Source organism: Trachemys scripta, chromosome 1 (assembly GCF_013100865.1).
Source record: "Trachemys scripta elegans isolate TJP31775 chromosome 1, CAS_Tse_1.0, whole genome shotgun sequence".
Lineage (NCBI taxonomy): Eukaryota > Metazoa > Chordata > Testudines > Emydidae > Trachemys > Trachemys scripta.
In genome coordinates this window covers 104329538-104335537 of record NC_048298.1, presented here as the reverse complement: position 1 = coordinate 104335537, position 6000 = coordinate 104329538, and the positions used below count along the sequence as shown (strand labels likewise).

The following is a 6000-nucleotide window of genomic DNA, read 5'->3' as shown; positions in this document are numbered from 1 at the left end:
AATAGGGTTACCATACGTCCTCTTTTTCCCGGACATGTCCGGCTTTTCGGCACTCAAACCCCCGTCCGGGGGGAATTGCCAAAAAGCAGAACATGTCCGGGAAAATGGCGGCTCTGTTTAAGAGCCGGGCTGCCCGAGAGCTACCGGCTTCGGGCAGCCCCGTGCCTCCAGACCCTGCACCCCCAGCCGGGCACTTCCCCTCCCGGGCTCCGGCGGCGCAGGGTCTGGAGGCACGGGGCTGCCCGAAGCCGGTAGCTCTCGGGCAGCCCGGCTCTTAAACAGAGCCGCCATTTTCCCGGACATGTTCTGCTTTTTGGCAATTCCCCCCGGACGGGGGTTTGAGTGCCGAAAAGCCGGACATGTCCGGGAAAAAGAGGACGTATGGTAACCCTATTAGGATATCTGTGGCCTTGCAGTGCTCCTACAGGAACAGAATCTTCACTGTTGAACATGTGTCTGGTATAACCAGCACTGCGTGTGTGCTGTAAAATCATGATGTTTGACAAGGGAGAATACACAACTACTCCACTAAAGGAGATCTGTATGCCAAAACCAAAGAGAATTTGTTAACAAAACACACATCTGCAAGCTGAAACAGAACAGCTTCTCAGGCTAGAAGTTTCACATTCAGCTCTACGGACTTCACTGAGGCATGTCCAAAACTACAGCCAGGTTACTTTGCTCATATAATTGACTTATAATTAATTGCAATAGTTGATCTACTATACATCTTCTTGGACTTGTTAGCAAAAACAAAAATCTCCTGTGCTCACACTTGTGTTTAGCTCTTGCAAGTGTAGTGCACCTGTCTGAAGTCCAGGATCGGTTCCAGGCACCAGCAAAGGAAGCAGGTGCTTGGGGCGGCCAATGGGAAGTGGCGGCACGTCCAGGTCCTCGGCGGCAATTCGGCAGCGGGTCCCTCAGTCCCCTCAGAGTGAAGGACCCGCCGCCGAATTACGAAGCCGCTGAAGTGCCGCCGATCACGGCTTTATCTTTTTTTGTTCCCCCCCCGCTTCGCCGCTTGGGGCAGCAAAAAGGCTGGAGCTGGTCCTGCTGAAGTCATAATGTGGTGCAGAGCCCAGTGGCTACTCACCATAAGAAAGTTGCACTGCTTTAACTAAAGGTTTGATTTTATAACCAATTCATTTAAACTGGTGCAAAAAGCTGTGTGGACACTTGTACTTTGGTTTAAGAGTGGCTTTTGCCAGCAGGGGCGGCTCTAGGCACCAGCAAAGCAAGCACGTGCTTGGGGCAGCCCATTTGCAGGGGCAGCAGGGATCCAGCATGGGAGCTGAGACCCAACAGGGGGCCCTGGGAGCTGTAGTTCCTTGGTTAGCTCCCTGCCTATAGAGCCAGCCCTCGAGCAGGGAAAAAACTACATTTCCCAGCATTCCCTTTACCACTACCAACAGGAAAGAGGGGGAGGGAGGGACGTAGCTGAGACCTCATGCTGCAGTGAATGGAGGGATACCATATTTTAACATTAAAAAAAATAGGACACTCCACGGGGAGGGAGGGTAGCCCACCTTGCTCCTATCCACTCCCTATGACTGCCCCCCACAGAAACCCCAACCCATCCAACCCCCCTGCTCCCTGTCCCCTGATCACCCCCTCCCGGGACCCCTGCCCCTAACTGCCCCCCAGGATCCCACCCCCTATCTAAGCCTCCCTTTTCCTTGTCCCCAACTGCCCCCTCCTGAGACTTCCCCCCTAGAATCCCACCCCCTACCTGTCCCCTGACAACCCCCCGGGACTCCCATGCCTATCCAACCGCTGCCTGTCCCCTGACTGCTCCCCCAACCCCTGACTCATCTAACCCTCCCTTCTCCCTGCCCCGACTGCCCCCCCCCGAACCTCCGCCCCATCCAACTCCCCAGCCCCTTTACCGTGCCACTCAGACCAGCGTGTCTGGCTCCACGCAGTGCCAGACACACTGCTGCATACATGCTGCCGTGCTCCCCCGCAGAGCCACAGCCCCCTCCCCCGCCCAAATCTGGAAGGCAGCTGCTGAACACCTCAAAATTCAGGAGTGCTCAAGCTCAGTTTGGGCAGCTGTTACTTCATTTCTCCCAAATCAAATATACTGATCCACTGTAACTTGCTGTAGAAAAAGTAGGATAAAATTGAGCAAGAAATGCTTCCCAGTGGTTATTAGGACTGGAATTGCTATTGTCAACAGCCATTGCCTTTTTTGTTTGTTTGTTTAAAAGGAAGACAGTGATATTGCATTGGCAAATTCCCCATAGAAAGAAAGAGAGGAACAAAAGAATAATAAAGGCACCTCAACTTTTCCTCATTTATGTAGGACAGTCTTATAATATGCGTCCAGATATCCTCCAGTCACACAAGCTGAAAATTGTTCCACTTTACTGCAGTTCTGTAACCATATGGGCAGGGCCGGCTTTAAGCCGATTCAGCCGATTCGGCTGAATTGGGCCCCGCACCTAAGAGGGCCCCGCAGCTGTCCACTCCGCCCCCAGCTCACGTCCCCCTCATCCCCCTCCCCTGAATGCTCTGCCCCCGTTCCTCCCCCTCCCCTGCTTCCCCCGAATCAGATGTTCGCGGGAAGTCTGAAAAGGGGCAGGCGGCGGCAGCAGCAACAGGTAAGGGGGGGGCGCGAGGAGAGCTCCTGGGAGGCGCGGTGTGGCCCAGTCCGGCCATGGCCGAGCGGCCCCGGCGTCTCTGGCTCCAGCCCGGCACGGACCCCGGGACAGCGGCCCCAGTTCCTGCCGAGCACCCCCAGTCCCGGCTCGGGCCCTGGGGCGCTGGCCCGGCCGCGGCCTGAACACCTCTGGCTTAGGCCCCGGCCCGGCTCGGGCCCCACGGCTCCGGCCCCGGCCGAGCGGCCCCGGCCCGGCTCGGGCCCTGGCCCGAGCGGCCCCAGCCCGAGCCCCGGCGGCTCTGGCTCGGGCCCTGGGCCAAGCGACTCCGGCCTGGCCCCGGCCCCAGTGGCTCCGGCCCGGACCCAAACCCCGCGACCCCAGCCTGAGCGGGGCCCGATTCCTGGGGGCGGGGCTTGCTGCTGGCAAGCCCTGCCCCCAGGAATCGGGCCCCACTCTTGCTAAGGCCGGCCCTGCATATGGGAACCAATCCTGTCTGTGTTCTGTGCACATCTAAAATTCCTGCTGAATGACCTGCTGTGGGAGCGAGTTACCAGTGACCCAGGGCTGCGGCGGCAGGAGGGTGCAGGTGAGGGGGAAGAGAGCCCAGGGCTGGGGGCAGCAGGGGGGTCCGGTGAGGAGCCCAGGGGGCAGCCAAAATTTTTTTTGCTTGGGGCAGCAAAAAACCTAGAGCCGGCCCTGTTTGCCAGTTAGTCTGATTAGAAGCTGATTTAAGCTAACTAAACTGAAATAAGTTTAAACAGAAATAAGTGTCCACCTAGCCTTTTGCAATGGTTTAACTAAATCAGTTACAGAGATATCAACATATAAAAGTTGCCATGGTGTAAAGTCCTATGGCTATGGACTTGGAAACTAGAGACACTGGTTCTCTTCCCAGCTCCGCTCCTCACCTTCTATGTGATATTGGGCAATTCTCATCTGTGTGTCCCCTTCACCCTTTGTCTGTTTTGTCTATTCAGTCTGTAAGGTTCTCAGGCCAGTGACTATCCCTTACTATGTGTTTGCACAATAGAACCTCAGTCTCAGTTGGGGCCTAGAGGTGCTTCCATAATATAAATGTTAGTATGTTTTAGATGCTGAATGAGTAGAAATAAAAATAGCCATTCCCTTGGTGAGCATGTTCAGGTTTCAGGGGCAGATTCAATGCCCAGTGAAGTTAATGAGCATTCAGTGGATACTGTTCAGATTCAAAGGGAGGAAGGGGCAGTGCAGCTACCTAGACTTTCATTTAAAAACAAACACAAACAAAAAATGCAGTGCCCACCACTTCTGTGTCATTCCCAGGAAACTAGAAGTTGCCTTTAGAAAACCGCCTCAAAGTTTTTAGGACAACACTGTCATGCTGCTGATGCTGCAAAATCAAAACTAACTTGAGGAGATAAATAATTAAAGTGGATTTTGCAGGTAAAATGTAGAGACTTCCTTTCACTGCTGATAGAAATGAGTCTTGTGATTAAGATACTGGCCTGGGAATCAGGAAGTCTAGGGGCAACTCCTGGCTCTTCTGTTGTCTTCCTGTGTGACCACAGGCATGTCACATTACTTAATCTCTATGCCTCAGACTCCTCTTTTGTAAAGTGGAGATAGTATTTCCCTACCTAATGGGCTGCTGTGAAGATATATTCAGTAATGTTTGTGCAGTCCTGGGATAACATGGGAGGGGCTCCAAAGAAGAGCTTACAAATTAAATATATTCTCTAATGACCACCTCTTAGTATCCCAAGGGAAATCTACAAAGCAGCAATCTGATTATTTCCAATTAAAGACAAAGGAACATTTCTTTAAAGTCTCTACCACTAAGATGTGTCTCAGTGTATCACATTTAAAGAAAAACACCCTGCAGACAGAAAGGACAGAGTGGAATTCAACTGTGTTCACTGACTGTCCAGTTTTAATTTCCAGTTCTGACACACCTTAGGCTTTCCATGGATTAATTTTGCATCTCATCCATGCTCTCAATAACAAGTAAAAAGCCAGTGGCACAACACTTATCAGTGAATAAGAAAGTAAATACATGTTTGGTATAAAATTACTATAACTGAATAGTGTCTGTTTTACAATTCCAGGGTGAATAGTTTGTAAATTACTCATCTGGTTATTCAATGATCCAGACTCCTTAAAGTCCATGGAAAGACCCTTTTTATTTAGTGCTGAATCAGAACCTAAATGCCTTATTGCTGAGTTCACAAATTAAATGGTTACCGATGGTGATTCTTTTCAGTGGGCTAGGTGTGTGGGGACCTCTGGAATCCAGTCTCACTCAAGCAGATGCAGTACAGCAGCATGGGATAGAAATATTTTGGTCAGCTCGAGGACCATAAATAATGCAGCTGTGTATCTGATGTCCTTCCCCTTGCTACATCACAGCTTCACAGCACTATTACAACAGCTGGGAAGGCAGAGGAGCAAATTCTGCATGGGATTGATCCCAGTGTCACAGACTTACCACAGAAGCACTTGAATTGTTCATGTACCTGGAACCTCCTCTCCAGAGGCTGCACAAGCCATTGTTTTACAATATGCTCAGCTTCATTAATTATAAATGTGACCACATTGCTGAAGTCTTGCCTGTGAGTGGTCAGTGAACCCAGAATTTCAGAATATCCCCACTATAGTAAATCAATATACCAGGCAGCCTTCTGCCTCGTTTGATAATATCTTAAGAAACCACCCCAAAGTAGCTATACATGTACACAATACAGCTCTGCTTCATCTTTATTAGAAGGCCACATTCTAATCAAGGAATTGATATATCAGTCACATGAATGCTTAAGACAGGTTTCTTTGTATGTACGTACTGAGGATACTTACTATAATTTGTAAGTACTTTCCATAACAATGTTTCATTCTAGCACAATAAAAAATAACTAAACAAACTTATTGGTCTAACTATTATTCTCCACATGCATCACTGAGCATTTCAATATTACTTTTTAAATAATAATGCTTCATTTATTGCAATCCTAAACCCACCCAGCTGTCCAGAGGTACTGACAAATACCCAAAGTGGAGTGTGAGTATGTTAAGTATTTTGGGTGTGTATGGGAGGGAGGGAGCAAAAGGGCAGACATGTTTTTGTGAGACTGCCAAAGGGCCAGCTACTAGGTATTTGAATGAGAACTTCACTGTTCCTATCAATTGTACGGAACAAAATTAAACAGGCATGGATTCTGCAAGTGATGCGACAGCTGGGTCACAGGCAGTACTTTTGTGGATGAGGTACATGTGCTCTGACATCTCTTCCCTGTGGAGACAACCACTACCTTTCATCAGCCACAGTTTAGATCAGTAGGTGAGAGAACTTTGCTGCAACGGCCCCTCGGTTTGGAAAGCTGGATACTCAGCTCCACCCATCCCTCTACACTTTACAAAACTGACC

The 6000-nt window shown here is 50.0% G+C and overlaps 1 protein-coding gene across 1 annotated transcript in view; it reads right to left on the bottom strand.

The window, feature by feature from the left end:
- PKP2 (plakophilin 2) overlaps nucleotides 1-6000 on the bottom strand; it is a 76079-nt gene that overhangs the window by 20929 nt on the left and 49150 nt on the right. The window lies entirely within an intron of this gene.